The following is a 22,038-nucleotide window of genomic DNA, read 5'->3' as shown; positions in this document are numbered from 1 at the left end:
ATACAAAATTCTTTACCTTTAATGGTTAGAGTGATGGTCTTATCTGTTGAGTTGTATGTAGCAGTGGTCCACATCTCTTCAACAACTTCACAAAAGATTGTGGGAGATTCCAACATGGCATAGCTAAGCTTGTAGTTCTTCACAAAGTCCATCATCTTGTGATAGTCACCAGATTGCTGAATACCCTTGTTTACTAGTGCAGTGAAATTGTTCTTCTCATAAATAAACCCAGTTTGAGACATAATCTTGACAACGGGCGCCATTGTTAGAGAATGAGAGCTTGAAGAGAGAGAGTAAGTGCTTTGAAAGAGAAAGAAATTTGAGCAGTTGATTTGAGAATGATAAAAGAAAAACAATTGAAATGAAATAAGCTTTTATACTATCTCAAAAATAACTGCAAAAAAAACATAAAGTAAAATAAAGTAACCAATGAAAATTTCCTAAAATAGCCGTTTAAAAATAAACTGTAAAAATTCCACCCATTATCCGTCGTGTTATGCTTACAAACTGTAAGTATACTCGATGGATAATGTTCAGGGAATTAACGGCTAAGATTAAGACAATTCGACGGATGAGGATAAACTGTTATCCATCGAGTCATAAAATATTCCAGAAAAATAATTAATTTTATTAGCAAATAGTATACCGACGGATGATCAAACTCGATGGATAAAGATCATCCGTCGAGATGTAAATTTTGACTTAGCCAAAATTTCATCCAAGACTGAAAAATTAATTATATTTCTGGCTGCATTTCAACTTGCAAATTATCTCATTTAGATTTAAAAATAATTAAGCATACCTAACTCACTTACCAACCTTGAAAAGGTGGATTCATCCAGTGGCTTGGTAAAAATATCTGCAAGATGCTTCTCACTTGGAACAAAATGTAGTTCCACAGTACCATTCATTACATGTTCCCTTATGAAGTGGTACTTGATATCTATGTGCTTTGTCCTTGAATGTTGTACTAGATTTTCAGTGATGGCAATTGCACTTGTGTTATCACAGAAAATAGGAATCCTTTCAACTTGCAAGCCATAGTCTAGCAATTGATTTTTCATCCATAAAATCTGTGCACAGTAACTGCCAGCAGCAATGTATTCAGCTTCAGCTGTAGAAGTAGAAACTGAATTTTGCATTTTACTGAACCAGGACACAAGCTTGTTTCCTAGAAATTGACAGGTTCCTGTTGTACTTTTTCTATCAATTCTATAACCTGCATAATCTGCATCTGAATAACTAGTTAGATCAAAACCAGAATCTCTAGGGTACCAAATGCCAAGTTTTGGTGTTCCCTTGAGATATCTAAAAATTCTCTTAATAGCTACTAAGTGAGATTCTCTAGGATCAGTCTGAAATCTAGCACATAAACATGTAGCAAACTATATATCTGGCCTACTAGCTGTTAAGTACAAAAGTGAACCAACCATGCCCCTATAACTTGAAATATCCACAGAGTTTTCAGTAGTGTTTAATTCAAGCTTAGTTGCAGTGGCCATGGGAGTTTTTGCAGATGTGCAATCCATTATATCAAACTTCTTTAAGAGATCAAAAATATATTTAGTTTGACTAATGAATATTCCATCACTAATTTGCTTAACTTGCAAACCAAGAAAATAAGTTAGTTCTTCCATCATACTCATTTCATACTTACTTTGCATCAATTTGGCAAACTTTTTGCAAAGTTTCTCATCTGTAGAGCCAAAATAATATCATTTACATAAATTTGAACAAGTATACTAGAGCCATTAACATTTCTAAAGAATAAAGTTTTATCTACAGTACCTCTTGTGAAATGATTTTCCAAAAGAAACTTTGATAAAGTGTCATACCAGGCTCTAGGTGCTTGCTTCAATCCATAAGTGCTTTCAAAAGATAATAGACATGTTCAGGAAAATTTGGATCTTCAAAACCAGGAGGTTGACTGACATAGACTTCCTCCTCCAAATCTCCATTCAGAAAGGCACTTTTGACATCCATTTGATAGACCTTGAAATTGGCATGGGCTGCATAGGCTAAAAAGATTCTGATGGCTTCAAGTCTTGCAATAAGAGCAAATGTTTCATCAAAATCTATTCCTTCCTGTTGACAATAGCCCTTAGCAACCAATCTAGCTTTGTTCCTAACTACTATGCCATTTTCATCCATCTTGTTTCTAAATACCCATTTGGTGTCTATTGGATTCTTTCCTTTAGGCTTTGGCACCAGCTTCCATATATTATTCCTTTTAAATTGGTTTAGCTCCTCCTGCATAGCTAAAATCCAATCAGGATCCAACAAAGCTTCTTCTACCTTCTTTGGTTCTTCCTTGGAAAGAAAGCTGCTGTATAGACATTCTTCTTGAGTTGCTCTCCTGGTTTGAACTCTAGAAGAAACATCACCAATTATGAGCTCAAAGGGGTGATCTTTTGTCCATTTTCTTTGATGAGGTAGATTAGCTCTAGATGAAGAGACCTCATGTTATCTTGATGTGTGGTTGAGTTTTGATTGTTAGATACTCTCTCTGAGTTTGTGGATCTTTGATTTGAGAAATGGGAACTTTCTATAGGTGATCTATCCTAACTTCCTGCTCCTTTTGATAACCCGACGGATGGTGAATTTTGAGTACCGACGGATGAAGCTGGTTGTCTCCCGACGGATAACGCAGATTGCCTCCCGACAGATGAAACATTATGCAACTCGACAGATGTTGAGTTTTGTGCTTCATTGGTAGTAGATTTTTTTTGTATTATCCTTTGATACTGTTTCTTGATCACTTTCATCATCACTGTCATCACTAACCATCTCCACATTGTCGAATTTGAGGCCCTCATGGTAATCTCCATCTTGAAGTCCTTCAATCTTTTTATCATCAAACACAACATGTATTGATTACACAACAATGTTGGTTCTTAGATTGAAGACTCTATATGCTTTACCAATAGCATATCCAACAAAAATTCCTTCATCTACTTTAGCATCAAACTTCCCATTTTGATCAGTTTGATTTCTCAGAATATAGCATTTGCAGCCAAAGACATGAAGGAAATTTAGAGTTGGCTTCTTGTTCTTGAACAATTGATAGGGAGTCATGCATCTTGCTTGATTAACCAGGGAAATATTCTAAGTGTAGCATGCAATATTTACAGCTTCAGCCCAGAAATATGTTGGCAATTTACATTCTTCAAGCATTGTCCTTGCAGCTTCAATAAGTGATCTGTTCTTCCTTTCCACTACTCTATTCTGTTATGGAGTTCTTGCTGCTGAAAACTCATGCAGAATCCCATTTTCCTCACAAAATGCTCTCATGACATAATTCTTGAACTCAGTTCCATTGTCACTCCTGATTCTTCTAACCTTGAAATCATGATGATTATTGACTTGCCTTATGTGATTGATGATGATTTCACTAGCCTCATCTCTAGACTTTAGGAAATATATCCAAGAGAACTTTGAGAAATCATCTACAATTACTAGGAAAAATCTTTTCCTTGAGATGGACAACACATTGACTGGTCCAAACAAATCCATGTGAACTAGTTGTAAAGGTTCTTCAATTGTTGAATCAAGTTTCTTCCTGAATGATGCTTTAATCTGCTTCCCTTTTTGGCAGGCATCACACAATCCATCCTTAGAAAACTCCACTAGAGGAATGCCTCTAACCAGTTCTTTCTTTACTAGCTCATTCATGGTCTTGAAGTTTAAATGGGATAACTTCTTGTGCCATAGCCAACTTTCATCCTGACTTGCTTTACTGAGAAGACAAGTAACAGATTCTGCATTAGATGAGTTGAAATCAGCTAGGTACACATTTCCTTTCCGCACACCAGTGAGAACCACTTTGTTGCTTCTTTTGTTAGTCACAACACAGGCTTCTGAGTTGAAGGTTACTGAATTGCCTTTATCACAAAGTTGGCTGATACTCAACAAGTTATGTTTGAGACCATCCACTAAGGCAACCTCCTCAATGATGACATTGTTCTTTGAAATCAAGCCATATCCCACAGTTTAACCCTTGCTGTCATCTCCAAAAGTAATACTTGGGCCAAGTCTCTCCTTGAACTCTGTGAGCTGGGTAGAATCACCCGTCATGTGTCTTGAACAACCACTATCCAAGTACCAAAGATTCTTTCTGTTTCCCTACATACATCAAAATTAAATCAAGTTGATTTTGGTACCCAAGTTTCCTTGGGTCCTGCCTTGTTAGCTTTCTTTTTTTGTTTCTTAGGCTTTATCTCATTTGACTTGGGAATATCAGATTCATCCTTTGTCATTTGAGTTGGGCCTTTGAAACCATTCATTGCAACATAATTATCATGCATATTATAATCAACAGGGAATGGCATGCTATTAGTGAACATGTTATTCCAGTAAGGCATGCTAAATGGCATTTGTGGCATACTAAATGCAGCATAATAAGGATTAGGTGCAAATGGCATATTAGCAAACTGTGCATTCATATTCTGTGTAGACATAGCATTCATAGGCATGGGAGGCATGACATTCATGTTGGGAAAGTGAGGTGGCACAGACATGGGAGTAGGCATGACAGATTTGCAATTAACAGATAAATGATTTACACTACCACACTTGACACTGATTTTTCTAGGAGCATATTTATCATGTGTGTAGTTATTGTGTTTGTTAATCCCTACTTTACCATTTCTATTATTTTTCTTTTTAGCCTCTGTTTTCACCTCAATCTTTTCAAGTCTGTCACTTAATGGTTTGACAGTCATGTGACCAACATTAGCCTTTTTCCCTTTCTTAACTTGACTCGATTCTCCTGGAACAAAGTTCTTGGAAACAGATCCATAATTTTCATTCAACTTAACAAGTTTGGCTTTACTGATAGGTTTGCTTACAGTCGACGGATGAGGATTTTCATCAGTTGATGGATAACCCATTTTGTTATCCGACGGATGACCCTCATCATCCGTCGAGTCTACATCTGTTAGCACTCCATCCATCAAATTTGGATCTAGTTTCTCCTTGTTCTTTTTCCAGGCTGCATCACAGAAGGACTCAATTCCTTGAACTTTGGTGATTTGAGCAAGGACATCTCTAGATGTTTTCCATGCCTTAATCACCTCATGTTCACGCTCGACCTGCTTCTTCAAAATTTCTTCTTTCTTCAAGGACTCAGTTAATTCCTCCTTGGCAATCTTATACTCAATTCTTAATTTTTCAAAATCAATGAACTGAGACTCTAGCACATTATTTCTCTCACTCAAAAATAAATTGTTTTCTTTGATTTTAGTATTTTCTTTAGTAAGAGATTTAAGAGTAACACGCAAGTGATATAACTCTGTAGACATGTCATTTATAGCATCATTACACTCAGCTTTAGATAAATGTGCAAGGTTTGTAGTAATTACATGATTACTTGAAAAACTTGTTTCTATTTCATCAGACTTGGCCATTAGGGCTAGATTGACATAGCTGACATCTTCATCTTCATCCAGACCATTTGCTGCCCAGTCGTTTTCTTGTGTAATGAAAGCCCTTTCCTTTTGTTTGAGCAACTCAAAGTATTTTTGCTTATAATCCAAAGGCTCACACTTGTTCTTGCTGGAATCTGACTTTCTACACTCACTGGCAAAGTGCCCTGCCAAGCCACATTTGAAACATTTGAATTTTGATTTATCCACCATGTTTCTATTTGGCTTGGCTGCTCCAAAGTTCTTTTTGAACTTGAGCTTGGCAAATCTTTTGGAAAGAAATGCTAAATGTTCATCAATGTCTTCCATGTCATCCTGGCTCAAAGAATCTTCATTTTCTACTGCAAGCCCCTTGCCCTTGCTTTCACAGACCCTTGAAGTTGACTCAACAGCTTCCATCTTCATCTCCTTCTCTTTCTCTAACTCAGCAACTAGTGCAATGGACCCTCCTTTCTTCTTTCCTCTCTCCATCCTCTCATCTTGCTCTATTTCAAGCTCATAAGTTTTCAGGATGCCATACAGTCTCTCCAAAGTAAACTCCTTATAATCTTGTGAGTGTCTCAATGAGACTGTCATTGGTTTTCATTCCTTTAGAAGAGATCTAAGAAATTTTAGATTGGAGTCTGTTGTCTAATAGACCCTTCCATGCAACTTTAGAGCATTTAGCAGTTTTTGAAACCTACTAAAAATGTCAGTGAGAGACTCACTTTCTTCATTATGAAAATGCTCATATTGCTGAATCAGTAGTTGCATCTTGTTTTCTCTAACTTGCTCAGTGCCATCACATATGATCTGTATTGTATCCCAAACATCCTTGGCAGTTTTGCAGTTGATAATGTTGTCAAACATATCACCATCAACTCCATTTAACAGGATATTCATGGCCTTTTTATCCTTCCTGACTTGTCCAATATCAATCAGACCATTCATGCCTTGGCTTGGCGATAAATGGCTCATTTCCAGTTGCAGCTCTCATTGGAACATGAGGGCCTCTTTCTATGCAGTCCACATAGGCCTCATCTTGAGAAAGCAAATGAAGATGCATCTTTACCTTCTAATGATGGTAATTATCTTTATCCAGAAAAGAAATCTTGACTCCAACATCCTTCTTGTTCATCTTGCTGTATTGTTTTGATCTTTAAACTCTTTGTTCTTCAAGAGCTCGCTCTGATACCAATTGTTAGTCCCTTAACAATGTAACAAGAATTACAGAAGGGGGTTAAATGGAATTCTTGAAACTTTTTCTTGAATAAAAATGTTCTAACTCAAATATATATATATATATAAGTGTGAATTGATTAGCAGAATGCAGAATAGTTACTTGAAATGAATCAAAACACAAGTAATTAAAAATAAGAGTCTTTAAAAACTTCCTGGTGGATTTGAATGATTTCACCAGAGATATATAATATATATCGAGAGAACTCTGTGTGCAAAAAGCTCACAGCTGCTTACAAAATGATAACAACTAAGAATAAGAGAAATGCTAAAAATGCAGCTTACAAATATTTCTCTCTCTCTATCTGAGTTTCTTAGTTCCTTAGTTACAATTCTATTTGCTGCTTCTTGGTTTATATATCACCAAGATTACAAAGTAATAAAACAGGATAATAAAACAAAAACTATCAAGTCTAATACAATGCTACTTCATTACTCTATTCCAGCATCTTTGAATATCTTCATAATAGCATGAAAATGGCAATGCTTCTTTGTTCTCAAAAACCCAGTTGAATAGGCTACCACATTCCATTTGCATACACTCGACGCATGTGATTGTGTTGTCACTGTCAACAGATATTTGAATTCTTTATCCGTCGGGTTAATGATCATCCGTCGAGTGATTGATCATCCGTCGGGTTGTTGATCATCCGTCGACTACATTGTTGTTTATCCGTCGGGTAGCAATCAGGCACTTGACTTCATTTCATTTATGCAGAATTACAAGACATCATCTATGTATAATTAATCAACCTATTCTGCATATCTAGTTAAAGTCAGCATGACTTAGGTACTACTACAGATTCTAAACAATGTGTATGCAGAAATGTGCTACAGACTTATTGTTACATAAGCTACTCACTCGATGGATAATAAGTCATCATCCGTCGGGACTAAAATGAGTTTTCGTTGGGACTATAATCCTTATCCGTCGAGTGCTACATTTTCACTAAGTAAAATCTACCAAGGTATTTTGTTCATGAGATCATAATGTACACAACATATACACAACAATCTCCCCCAATTTATGTTTACTGGAATTGTAGCCATAAATTAAGAGATACTTGATGATAATAAAACACCCTAAAAATACAACTTTGAAAGTAGATAGATAAAATTGTAAAGTGCTTCAATTAACAAAATGTACAAAGTTTTGCTCACAGTCATTTTCAAGATGCTCCTCTAGCCTGAGCAGATTTATCTAGTTCCTTGAAGGTCTGGATCTCTTTCTAAACTTTCTGTTGTTTTCTTTAATCTGATTTTGGAGCTGTCTGTGGAATTCCAGTTCTTCAGATTCTGAGAGAATTAGCTTCTCTTGCATTTCCAAGAGAGTCTCATTGCTAGAGATGCTCAATTGGTCTTCTAATCTGAAAAATCTTCTCACTCCTTTGTCATCCATGAACTCCATCAGCCAGTAGGGCCTTAGATGCACTCTTCCCCATGTGTAAGGGATGATTAGAGTCTTTGGGAGTGCATCTTTAGCTCTAACACTCCTTAGTTCTTCAATCTTCTTCAGAACCAATCTTCTTGCAGTAACATTGAACCCAAAGTTCTTCTTAAAAGATGAATAAACCTTAATCAGTACAACTTGACTTTCTAGAAGGATCCTGTGAAGTGGCCACTGAATCTCCTTTCCTCCCTTGTACTTGAACACTAATCTTTCAGGTAGGTTTTTGTATGCATCAATTCCTCTCACTTCATCTAGTTCATCTAGATAGAGGTTTAGATCAGAAAACTCCTTGATATCACACAAGTACATATAATCTCCTTTATTGACTTTAGATTGAGCTTTGACTAGAGATTTGGATTTGAGAGGTGACAACTTCACTTTCTTGACTGCTCTTGACTTTGTTCTCTTTGGCTTGTTAAGGATTGGCAGATTGAAGTCAGGAATTGGTATGTTCTCCCATTCTATTGGCTCATCCTTAAGCACAATAGGTTCACCATGAATGTTCCTGTCAGGATCCACCACCTTGATATCTTCAAATACCACAGAGGGTTTTGATGCTTGAGTTGTAGTTGGAATGGATTCCTTGGGAAACTGATTCTCCAATTCCTTATCAATAATGTCCAGTTTCCTTTTGGTTCTTTTAGCCCATTCCTTGATTCTTGGAGACTTCTTCTGTTGTTCAACTTGCTTCTTTGGATCTTGAGATTCAATGATTTCAGATGGCTGAGCAGGAATTTGTTGTGATGAATTTACAGCATGTAGCTTGGCCAAGATAGCAATTTGCTCTTTCTTTTGTTTAGCCTTTTTAGCATCTAGAGCAGCTTGCTTCTTTTCCTGCTTCAATCTGTTCTTTTCTTCTCTCTTTGCTTCAGCAAATTGAGGGTGTCCAGCCACCACACAAATTTCTTTCCCATTCCTGAAAACTTTAGCAATTCTCTTTTTCAAAGCTGAATCAGCTGGATCTTTGTACAAAGCAATTGACCTTGACAGAAGCTTCTTTTCATCAGGCTTAGGTGTCTCATACACAGTATCCAAAGGGTTCTTCAATGATAATTTTGGATAGTTCACCCTTGGTTTCAGAATTATTTTAGCCATTGGAGATTTGATGCAGGATGACTGTCCCCTTTCCAGATAATTCATGCTCATCTCATTCTTGCTTGACTTGAGAGTGATGGATGACTGACCTTACTGGCTCCTTGACTAGTCCAAACTTCTATATTATATCCTCATCAATCTTCTCCCAGTTGATTGGCTTCAACTCCTTCATTTCAGCTGCTCTAACGTTGGCTGCTGCTACATTTATCAGATCTATACTGTCTGTAACTGGTGGCTTTGAGATAGTAATTGAAGGCACAATTACTTTGCTGATTTAAATTTGAAGCTTCTCCCCCTCACTTGGTATAATACAATGCTACTTCATTACTCTATTCCAGCATCTTTGAATATCTTCATAATAGCATGGAAATGGTAATGCTTCTTTTTTCTCAAAAACCCAGTTGAATAGGCTACCACATTCCATTTGCATACACTCGACGCATGTGACTGTGTTGTCACTGTCAACAAATATTTGAATTCTTTATCCGTCGGGTTAATGATCATCCGTCGAGTGATTGATCATCCGTCGGGTTGTTGATCATCCGTCGACTACATTGTTGTTTATCCGTCGGGTAGCAATCAGGCACTTGACTTCATTTCATTTATGTAGAATTACAAGACAACATCTATGTTCAATTAATCAACCTATTCTGCATATCTAGTTAAAGTCAGCATGACATAGGTACTACTACAGATTTTAAACAATGTGTATACATAAATGTGCTACAGACTTATTGTTACATAAGCTACTCACTCGATGGATAATAAGTCATCATCCGTCGGGACTAAAATGAGTTATCCGTCGGGACTATAATCCTTATCCGTCGAGTGCTACATTTTCACTAAGTAAAATCTACCAAGGTGTTTTGTTCATGAGATCATCAAGTACACAACATATATACAACACTTATAAAATAAAACCTTATATCCATGTGTTTGGTCTTAGAGTGCTGAACATGATTGTTTGAGATTTCTATGGAACTTGTGTTGTCACAGTAGATAAAAATTTTCTTCATTTCTAGTCCATAGTCTCAGAGTTGGTTTCTTATCCATGGAAGTTAATAATAGCAGCTTCCAGCAGCAATGTATTCAGCTTCAGCAGTAGATGTAGAAACTGAATGCTGCTTCTTACTAAACTAAGAAACCAATCTTCTTCCAAGAAACTGAATAGCCGATGAGATCAAAGCTCGTATCTTTAGCTACCAGATACCTAGATTAGGTGTACCCTTTAGATATCTAAAAATTCTTTTGACGACTATCAGATGTGATTTCTTCAGATAATCTTGGAACTGTGCATACAAGCATGTTGAAAACATGTCTAGATGACTCACAGTCAGGTAGAGAAGTGATCCAATTATTCCTCAGTAGTTAGTCATATCCACCTTATTACCAGACTTATCTTGATCAAGTTTTGTGGCAGTTGCCATCGGAGTCTTTGCAGGTGTTGAATCTTCCAACTTATATTTTTTCAGAAGATCTCCTATGTAATTTGTTTGACAAATGAAGATACCATCTGGTCCTTGACTCACTTGTAGTCCAAGGAAGAAATTCAACTCACCCATTATACTCATCTCATACCTACTCTGTATAAGCTTAGCAAACCTTGCACAAAATGCATTATTTGTAGACCCAAATGTAATGTCGTCAACATATACTTGCACGAGTATGATATCATTTTTATGCCATTTATGAAACAAAGTCTAATCTATGACATCTCTAGTAAAACCATTCTCAAGAAGAAATTTTGAGAGAGTGTCATACCATGTTCTTGGCGCTTGCTTAAGACCAGAAAGAGCCTTAAAGAGTAAATACACAAAATCTTCTAACTCAGGATCTATAAAGCCAGGAGATTGCTCCACGTAGACCTCTTTTTCAAGCTCACCATTCAGGAAAGCACTTTTCACATCCATCTGATATACCTTGAAGTTTGAATATGCTGCAAATACTGAAACATCCTGATGGCTTCAAGTCTAGCAACTGATGCAAATGTTTCATCGTAGTCAATCCCTTCTTCTTGAAAATATCCCTTAACAACCAGTCTCGCCTTGTTCCTTGTAACAATTTCATCTTCATCAAGCTTTTTTTTGAATACCCCTTTAGTGCCAATTACAGATTTATCTTTAGGCATGGGTATAACCTTTCATACTTTCTATCTTTCAAACTGATTGAGTTCCTCTTATATAGCAATCACCCAATATGGATACCTAGAGCTTCATCTAATTTCTTTGGTTCCATTTGAGATAAAAAACCCAGAATAAAGACATTCATTTTGCTGTAGCTCTTCAAGTCTAAACAGTTGCCTCTGCATTGTCAATGATTAAATCAGGAGTATGAGATTTATTCCACCTGATTGCTTTAGGCAAACTAGCTCTTGATGATTCAACATATTCTCCATTATGATCATTCCAACTAGGGGATCCTTGTTCTGCTTCTTGTTCTGCTCCCCCTGAGTTGTTTCCAGATTGATCTATAAAATCTGACACTTGAGGGCTTATCTCAGAAATAGTGTAACTTCGCTATTTTGCATTTCCACTGTCACAACTATCATCTAGACCATCAGAGTCTGAATCATAATTGTGATCATTATTAATATCATTGCCATTTTCATTACCATCTGGAAAAACCTCAGGTTCATTTTCGTCATCAGAAAGATCTTCAACATCAAGATTATCAGATCTATCTTCCTTCCGAATACTTAGGAGCTTGGCATCATGAAAAGTTACATTAAGGCTTTCCACAACCTTTTGATCACTATTCACATAAACCCGATAAGCTTTTGACTCCAGAGAATAGCCCAGAAAGATACATTCTTCAACATTAGCATCAAATTTACCAAGATGCTCCTGTTGGAAAATGTCTAAGTCAGAAATTAGGATTTGTTGGGATCAGGATCTGCACAAGCGTCAAGAAATGCTCAGTCGTCAGGATCTGCATGCATTAAGATACAGACTGTCAGGATGTGACTGTACTTCAATCAGAATCTATTGATTTTTATAGTTCCAACATTTGAAGAGGTTGATATAGTTAGTTCCAGACTTATAGGATCACAACTGTTGATTAGATATGTATAGAAACTAGATATATTATACTGTAACATATCTTGTAATCAAAAGAGATTGATTTAGTAGATGTGTATCATATAAACACATAATATGTTACCACTATTGATTAATTACTTGAGTATCATTTGTAACCTAACAGCTCTTAAGAATATTATTTTCTTGGGAGAGTCCTGTAACAGTTTATAAGGGAATTAATAAACTGTTATTTGATCTATTTATTCTTACTTTACTTCTTTGATAATCAATTTACTTGATAATTGTATCCAGCCACCTTAAACAATTATCATTTATTACCTAACAAGTGGTATCAATGCAGGCTAATTGACTAATAATTAAAAAAGATCAAGATGTCTGGAAGTAAGTATGAAAGCATGAAAATCCCAATCCTGAAAAAGGCTGATTACTCCATATGGAGAGTCAAAATATTAATGTTTCTTGAAGCCATCGATGATGCTTATGTTGATATAATCCCTAGTGGACCCCCTTATCCGTAAAAGGTTGTGGCCATGACACCAACAGTTCCTGAGCACTACATCAGGAAAGAAAAATCTGAATAGTCAGAACCTGAAAAAGGTATAATACTTAAGAATGATAAGGTCAGGATATCATTCACAACAGTTTGGACAATGTAATGTCAAATATGGTGATTGACTGCAAGACTGCCAAAGCTATATGGGATGCCTTGGAAACTCAGTTTCAAGTAACAATGGCAATCAAAAGGAATAAAAGGCTGTTCTTGTTCAAGAGTATAAATAGTTTAATGCCAAATCTGATGAAACCATTACTGACATCTATGACAGATTTCTGACACTGTTAAATGATCTGTCTTTGGTTGAAAAGGAGTATGATAATGAGGATTCAAACACCAAGTTTCTTAGAGCTCTTCCAGAAGAATGGGATAGACAGGCATCCATTATCAGGCATCAGTATGATCTTGATATACTGACACTGAATAAAATCTATGGGATGCTGAAAACTCATGATTCAGAGATTCAACAAAGGAAGAACACGAAAGGTCAGAAAATGAAGGCTGTTGCTCTTAATATTGAGACTCAAAAAGGCAAAGAAAGGGCTAGTGAGAGAAGAAATAACATGGTTAAGGAGTCAAATACTGATGAGTCATCAGATCTTGACACAAATATTGATGAGGATTCTTAGATTGAGTTGGATGATCCTCAAGTTATTCAAATGGCTACGATATTGGAGAAAGGATTTAGAAGGATAAGGTTTGGAAAATCACAGAGAAAAGGTGGCTTTAACAAGAAGTACTCTAATGATGGCAAAGGGAAATTCAGAAGGAATGATGGTCAGTATTCAAAAGGAAGGAATTCTAAAAAGACAAAGGTGACTTGCTACAACTGTAATGAAAGGGGACATTTGGCTACTGAATGTCCTAAGTCAACTGGAAAAACACTGTTCACCTCAAGCTCAAACAAAGACTGGATGAACACATCAGGATTTGATAGTGATGATGAATGCTATGCACTAATGGTAACTCATGGAGAGGATGTGTCTTCCACTGATAAGGTACAAATGACTGTTTTTCTTATAGATACTAATAACTTGTCTGAGTTAAAGAAATTCTTTTATTCTTTGCATGTAAACTTTAAGAATAAGTCAATTGAGAATGATAGTTTAATTGCTAAGAATATAGAAGTTAGAAAGAGAAATGATCACTTAGAAGCCGAGCTTATATGTATGCATGAAAATGAAAAAGCATGTAAAAAGGCTATACATAATGAAGCTCAGATGCACATCAAATATGCAATGCTAGAGAAGTTCTCGAAAGAGAAGTGTTTAAGACTTGGACTACTTCGGGAAGAAAGGTTCACAACTTTATAAATGATAAAAAACTGTAAAGAATGTTTAGGTTAAAATAAATACACATACAACAACATTAATAAAAAGATTACCAACACTAGACCAGTTAAGTTTATCAGTACTGATGAGAATGGAGTCAAGTCTGTATATGAAGTAGGATCCATCTCTAGAGTTCCTGATAAAAATAAAGTTGAGTTTAAAGTTAAGGAAAAGAAAGGTAAAAATATAGGCCTTCTCTTTAAAAGTCATCTAAAAAAGAAAATTTGTGAAGTAACTGCTAGGCCTTACCAATCTAATGTAAAAAGAAGTAGAAACGAAAAATAGGGTATAAATAAAGCAAGCAATTATAAGTACATTCCTGATGCTCCTAGGAAAGCTTATTTTAAATGTCGAAATACTAATCATATTGCTATTGATTGCAGGAAGAATAAAAAGAAAGCTATAGTAATTCTTGAGTCAAATATTAGTGGTAGATCAGTATTTTATAAGCCATCGAATCCTTGTTTACACTGTGGTGGTGTTTGACATTCCATTTATACTTGTTAGGAGTATCATAGTCTGTATCATAACAATTATGATCCTTTGCCCAAGTTTAATAACATTGCTATTTTTGCTAAATCTACCAAATTGAATGATCATGCATCTTATAGAGTTAAAACTGACATGACAAATCCTAATAGAGCAAATCCTGATGGTCCAAATCCTGTCAGGAAGTCTTCTGCTGCAAATAAACATAAGATGTCAAAAAGGACCCAACAAGTGTGGGTTCTTAAAAATTCTAACCGATTTTCATATTTCTGATTGAAGGGAAATAAAAAGAGTGTGCTAGTGCTGGATAGTGGCCACTCTACACACATGACTGAATATAAAAATATGTTGTCAGAATATGAGGAGAAGGCTTGCCCAATGGTTTCCCATGGTGATGGAAATGTAGGAAAAACTCTGGGATATAGCAACATAATCATTGGAAGGAAATGTATCTCTGGTAGAAGGATTGAAGCACAATTTGTTGAGCATCAGTCAAATTACTGACAGATGATACTTTGTTGTATTTATGACACTCACTGTGAAGTAGTTCATAAAATTACAAAGAAAGTTGTTTTCAAGGGATACAAATATGGAAACATCTATGAAGACAAACTTCATGCAAATACTAATGGACCTGAGACTTTCTTGATAAGAAAAGCATCAGTAGATGAAAGTTGGAACTGGCACAGGAAGCTTTCTAATCTCAATTTTAACAATCTTAATGAATTGGTGAAAAAGATTTGGTTAGAGGTCTAGCAAATATGTACTACTCCCCTGATGGTTTGTGTGATGCATGTCAACAAGCCAAGCAAAGAAGAACCTCTTTCAAGAGCAAGTCAAAATCATCCATCGAGAAGTCATATCAAATGTTATATTTGGATCTCTTTGGCCCTGTTAATATCATGTCAATTAACAAGAAAAGGTACACCTTAGTTATTGTTGATGAGTATACCAGATTTACGTGGGTATTTATTTTGTACAAGAAAGATGAAACTCCAAATGTTCTTTTGGATCATCTAAGACTAATTGAAAATGGTCCAAGTACAAAGTTCAAACACTCAGGAGTGATAACGCACTGAATTCAAGAATTTCAAGATGGATGAGTTATGCAGATACAAGGGAATTTCTCAATAATTCTCAGCTCCTGGTACACCTCAGCAAAATGGTTTTGTGGAAAGGAAGAACAGGACACTGATTGAAGCTGGAAAAATAATGCTTGTAGAAGCAAATCTGCTAACATACTTTTGGGCTGAAGCTGTCAACACTGTCTGTTATACTCAGAATTTGACTCTCATTAACAGACATGGACTAACTCCTTATCAAATGATCAAGGAAAAGAAGCCAAGATGAAGCATCTTCATATTTTTGGATGTAAATGCTTTATAATGAGAACACATCCTGAAATGCTTGGAAAATTTGACAGATAAGCCGATAAGGGTATTTTTGTTGGATATCCTTTTTCAAAAGCCTATAAAGTATTCAATCTGAGAATAAGAACAATTGTTGAATCAATCCATGTCTCCTTTGATGATAAAAAGATTCCTGGAATTGAAGAAAATACTCATGAATAACTTGTATTTGCAAACAAAAATCTTAAGTCAGGAAATGATCCAAATTCTGATGACTCATTAAATCCCGATGATGAGTCAAATCATGACGATGAGCAAATCCTGATGACAATACTGATCCTGACCTAGAGTTGATTATTAAAGATGCACATGTTGAGGGGGAAAAACATCAACATACAGACATTTATAACTCTAGTGAATGAAATCCTGATGATTTCGATGAATCTGGAAACACTGGATCAACTGAAAACTTTTCTAGTTCAACAAATGATAACTCATCAAGAGGAGATCATTCAACTGAATATCAAGATCAATTTGGTGAGCAGTCCAGAACTGGAAGCTCTTCTCAATCAGGAAATGATAACACTGATACAGGGGGAGCTTCACATGAAAATGATGCATCCAATTCAGGGGGAGCATCAGGAAATGGAACTGAACTTCTAAGAGCTGTCAAATGGATAAAAGATCACACATCTGATCTAATTATTGGAGATCCTGATGATAGTGTTCAGACAAAAAGTGCAACTGAATAAGAATGCCTCTATCATAATTTCTTTTTCAAGGAAAAGCCAAAGTAAGTAAAGGATGCACTCAAAGATGCTGATTGGATTCAAGCAATGCAAGAAGAGTTGAATGAATTTGAAAGGAATGAAGTATGAAAGCTTATTCCAAGGACAAAGAACAAATCAGTAGGTGGCACAAATTGGGTTTTCAGAAACAAGACAGATTCAGATGGCACTATAGTCAGGAATAAAGCTAGACTTGTTGCAAAGGGCTATTCACAACAAGAGGGAATTGACTATGATGAAATATTTTCTCCTATGGCAAGAATGGAAGCCATCAGGATTTTCTTAGTATATGCTGCACATAAGAAATTCAAGGTCTTTCAGATGGATGTCAAAAATGCTTTTCTGAATGGAGAGTTAGAAGAAGAGGTATATATTGAGCAACCACCTGGTTTCATTGATCTAAGATTTCCAAATCATGTGTACGGACTTGATAAAGTTTTATATGGACTGAAACAAGCACCAAGGGCCTGGTGTGAAATACTTGCAAGGTTTTGATTGAAAGTGGTTTCAAAAGAGGTACAATTGACAAAACCTTGTTTTACATTAATAAGGGTAGTGATATGCTTTTGGTGCAAATTTATGTTGATGACATAATTTTTGGGTCTACTTATAACAAGTTGTGCAAGAAATTTTCCGATTTTATGAAGTCAAGGTATCAAATAAGTATGATGGGGGAACTGAGCTACTTTCTTGGACTACAAATAACACAGGCTAATGAAGGAATTTTCATTAATCAGTCTAAGTATACAAAGAATCTATTAAATATATTCAATATGCAGGAAAGTACTACAACGATAACTCCAATGGCCACTGCTACTAAGTTGGATCTTGATCAAGGTAATGAGGTTGATATCACTGCTTAGAGAGGTATAATTGGCTCATTATTGTATCTAACTGCTAGTAGACCAGATATTATATATATAACTTGTTTGTGTGCAATATTTCAGGCCAAACCTAGAGAACCTCATTTGGTTGCTGTGAAAAGAATTCTGAGATATTTAATGGGGACTCAATCTCTTGGTTATTGGTTTACACGAGAATTAGATTTCAGTATGATAGGCTATTTAGATGCTGATTTTACAGGATGCAAATTGACAGAAAGAGTACCTCAGGTGGCTTTCAGTATTTGGGTGGAAGACTTGTTATATGGAAAAATAAGAAACATAAATCCATCTCTACATCTACAGATGAAGCTGAATATATTGTTGCAGGCAGCTGCTGTGCTCAGATTCTTTAGATGAGAAATTAGCTTTTGGACTATGGATTGTCTTACTCAAAGATCGCTCTCTATTGTGACAATCAAAGTGCAATAGCTATGACAAGAAATCCAGTGCAACACTCTCTCATAAAACACATCAGTATCAGATATCATTTTATCAGGGAACATGTCATGGAAGGAACAATTGAGCTCCACTTTGTTCCAAATGATTAACAAGTAGCTGACATCTTCACCCAGCCATTACCAGAAGCAACCTTTGCAAAGCTTATACATGAACTTGGAATGATCAGCTATGAGAAGAAATGATATGTCAAATCCTAATTGTACTAGTCAAATCCTGACACACTATATCCTGACAAGGTGTGTCAAATCCTGACATGGACAATCAAATCCTGACAAGAAATGTCAAATCCTGACACAATGAAATCCTGATGAGGTAAACAAATCCTGATAGGCCCAAATACTGACTGTGAGTATTTTTTGATTATGTACAATTTTTTTTCTTAATTGGTACTTGATTTAATTTAGTATATTTGAGGTTGATATTTGTGCATAAATATAGAGTTGTTTGTAATTCAAAATAACGTGTTAATGTAATTGCTAGTTATTAGGCACAGTATCATATTACTGTTCCTTAAAAGCAGTGCACTATTAACTAGATTTACACATTATCTGGTCCACTAATAATTGCATCCAATTAATTGTTGCCATGCATACTTGTGTCTTACTATATCGTACTATCTCTATCAGTTTTTTAACAAAACTACTCAATTTCACAATACACACATTATACACGACCTGTTCATCTTCTCTATATCTCTCTGCAAAATTTTTGAACCCTAATTTTTCTCAGAAAATCCCTAATTTTCAAAATGACCAATACTGATTTTGTCTCCAAACTTACCTGAACCAAGTATATGCTTCATGAAAAGACTTTTGCTGCAAATAACATTAAGGCTCCTCTGAATCCTACTGATATTCATATTGATTTTTGCATGGTTTAAGATTTTCTTGCCCAAAATGATATTGGGTATGCATTAATAACCCCTTCCCAAGCGTGGTTTAAACAAATTATGCAGATTTGGGATACCTCCTGACTTGATGCTATGACGGGTGTAATCTTCTTCACCCATGACAATAAGGAGTATGATATCAATGATGAAGTTGTGGAGAAGGCCTTGAAGTTGCCTTCTTTGAATGGTCAGGAAGCTGTGGTCACACTTACCGTAACTCTTTTTGAGTTTGTCATGGATATAGGACACACCATAGAGTTCACAAAAGCTAGGGAATTGTTCAAGACAAAATTGAGAAAGGAGTGAAATTTTTATTTTGACTGTATCAGCTGTGCTTTTCTGAACAAGGTAACAAATTTTGATGCTCTTTCTATGGTATCTCTGTAGTTAGGCTATTCCCTAATCAAGGGTTATGCATTTGATTATGGTAATACAATTCTTCAATGCCTGATTGCTAGATTAAGTGATAAAGATGGTGTGATAGGATATGCTAGATTTCTATAATTAATCTCCACTTAACTTTTGCTTGATGTTTCTTTTGATAAAGATGAATTACTATAAATAACATCAAAGTCAATAAGTGATTTGGCCAAAAAATGAGAAAAGTTACAGGTGGAGCTAAGTTTACCAAGGAGATGTGGCAGTTCCTGACAAGGGTCATGCTACATAAATATAAAATGATAGATCCTGACACTGTGGGACAGGGCATAACCAACCCTGTTCCCGACCCAAGTATTTCTATTTTAAAATCCAAATCTAAACACATTTCCACGTCTGGTTCCTCCAAAAAAGAATCAGTTGTAAAACCTAAACAACTAGCTGGGACTAATGTGTCAGGAGGACAATCAGGTCCAATAGTTGTTTCACCCTCACCTAAATCACAGGAAAAACAAGGTGGGGAAAGCAAAAAGCATGTGCCATCCACCAGGATTAGGCAAGGTTTTGATGAAAAGAAAAGCTACATCCACATCTGACATTAGACTTGTTGATGAATCATATGAGGGACCTATCTCTTTTGAGCTTAAAGTGAAACCAGTGGAGGTTACTGGTACTGTTGTTGAGGATGCACAAACTGCTATTGGAGATCAAGCTCCAAAGAAAAAGAGAAATTTGATGAAGTTGGGTGACAAGCTCAAAGCTCAACAAGAAAAAGTCAGGATGAAGACTACACTCCATGCAATAAATGATCAATCAAAGCTTTATCCTGACAGTAAAATATCATCAATTCCTGATGAGGTCATATCAATTACTGATCAAGCCAATCCAAACACAGCTTTAGCTAAATTTATTATGGTCTCAGCTGAAAGGATGAGGGAGTTAGCGCAAGAGGTTGGTCTTGTATTGCTAAGGCTGAAATGAAAGAAGTCTTCCAGAGAAATAAATCAAAGCTACAATCTCCACAGAAGGAGAAATACACATAAGAACCACTTTTCAAAGTAAAAGTGTAGATGTTCAGTCTCCTGTCTCACAAGAACCACTCTCTTAAAGTGAAATCAGATATTTAAGCTTAAAGGAAAATTCCTGACAATGCTCAAGGTGGTCTTGTCACTGTGGAAGCTGAGGTTGCAGAATATGTTCAATAAAAGGAAGCTCATTAGAAGCATTTGGAAAAGTTGGATGCTGTGATCAATGATCATGTCTTTGAGGGAAGCCCATAAGAACCTTTAACTCAAAGTATTGAAGCAGCTTCAAAACCTCCAGTCACACAAGAACCATCAGTTCAAAGTACTGGTGCAGACAAACTTGCACATCCTGACTCAGGGTCAAATCCTGACATAGTTGTTCCCGATCTTGATGCAACTATTCCTAACACCTCAATTCCTGATGCAGAGGTTGAACTTGTTATTGCTAGAAAAAACATTGGAGCTATCTTGGGGACTCCTTTATCTTCTCTACCAATGGATCCAATCACTACAAGTACAATCATACCTCAATCTATAACTATCTTTGTTAGTATGATTATAAATAGACCTTTGCATGAGGATACCCTCTATTTATATGAATACAGACCACTCCTCTTTTCCACCTCTTATTTCTTCTATTATGAGTGAACTGAACTTTTCTAGTGAGAATGTGGGAAAAGATTTAGTGAAAAACAAAATTTCTGAGCGGCAGTCTCCTGAACTGGCAAAAGGAGAGGTATAATTGAGTGATAAAAGTGAGAAAAATATTACTCTCAAAATTAATATATGTGTGAGAAGTGACGAGACCACTTTAAAAGAAAGTAAAGATTTAGGTGTTCATTGTTCTTTTGTTTCAGGTTCATCATAGGAAACTGGGCCTTCTAAGTCAATTCCTGATCTTAAACTTAAAAGCAAAGTTAATGAGTCAGTTCCTAACATTCTTGATGTTCCTGATCAATTTGGTGATTCTAATTTTGATTCTGATGGTGATGATCTTACTGATGCACAGCTCAAAGCTGCACTTGAAGCTTCTAAAATATCTACTTATAGATCTTAATCATGCCATGCTGCTCTTAATTCTCATTTGAACAAATGAGTGGAATCATTCTTGAAGTCTGGCCAGTGAAAGAATCTCTATGAACGCTTCTCACATTCTTGCGGACCATGCTATTACTTCTACTGCTAATCATGACTTGAAGAATGTGATCAAAGCTACAACAGTGCTACTCAAAGGGATGCACTCTTCTATTTCTTCCTTGAAAGATTCCAATGTTGATCTGAAAGAAGAAATGGCTGACCTTTATGGATCAATCAAAGGCACAAACAAGCACAATGGCTTAGTCAAAAGGATGTTAAGTATGGAGTCTAAACAAGAATAAATGACTGAAAGATTGGATGCTATTGAAGCAACTCAACAAGCTACAAATCAAAGTTGGATGCCATTTTCTCCTTGTTACAAAACCAACTTATTACCACCAACCCTGACAATACTATCTTAATACATGAACTCAATAAACCATGTTTGGTCTGACACAACTACCTCAGAGGAGCCTGGAATGGAAGGAACTGGAACTCTGCCCTGACTGCATGAAAAGGTCTCTTATACATCTGCAATACATATATATAAAACATTCTGCAAGGGTGAGAAATCAATTGCTCAACAATACCA

The sequence above is a fragment of the Apium graveolens genome, chromosome 2, assembly GCF_009905375.1.
Source record: "Apium graveolens cultivar Ventura chromosome 2, ASM990537v1, whole genome shotgun sequence".
In the NCBI taxonomy this organism is placed as follows: Eukaryota; Viridiplantae; Streptophyta; class Magnoliopsida; order Apiales; family Apiaceae; genus Apium; species Apium graveolens.
The sequence above is the reverse complement of the archived record's forward strand: the minus strand, read 5'-3'. Positions refer to the sequence as shown.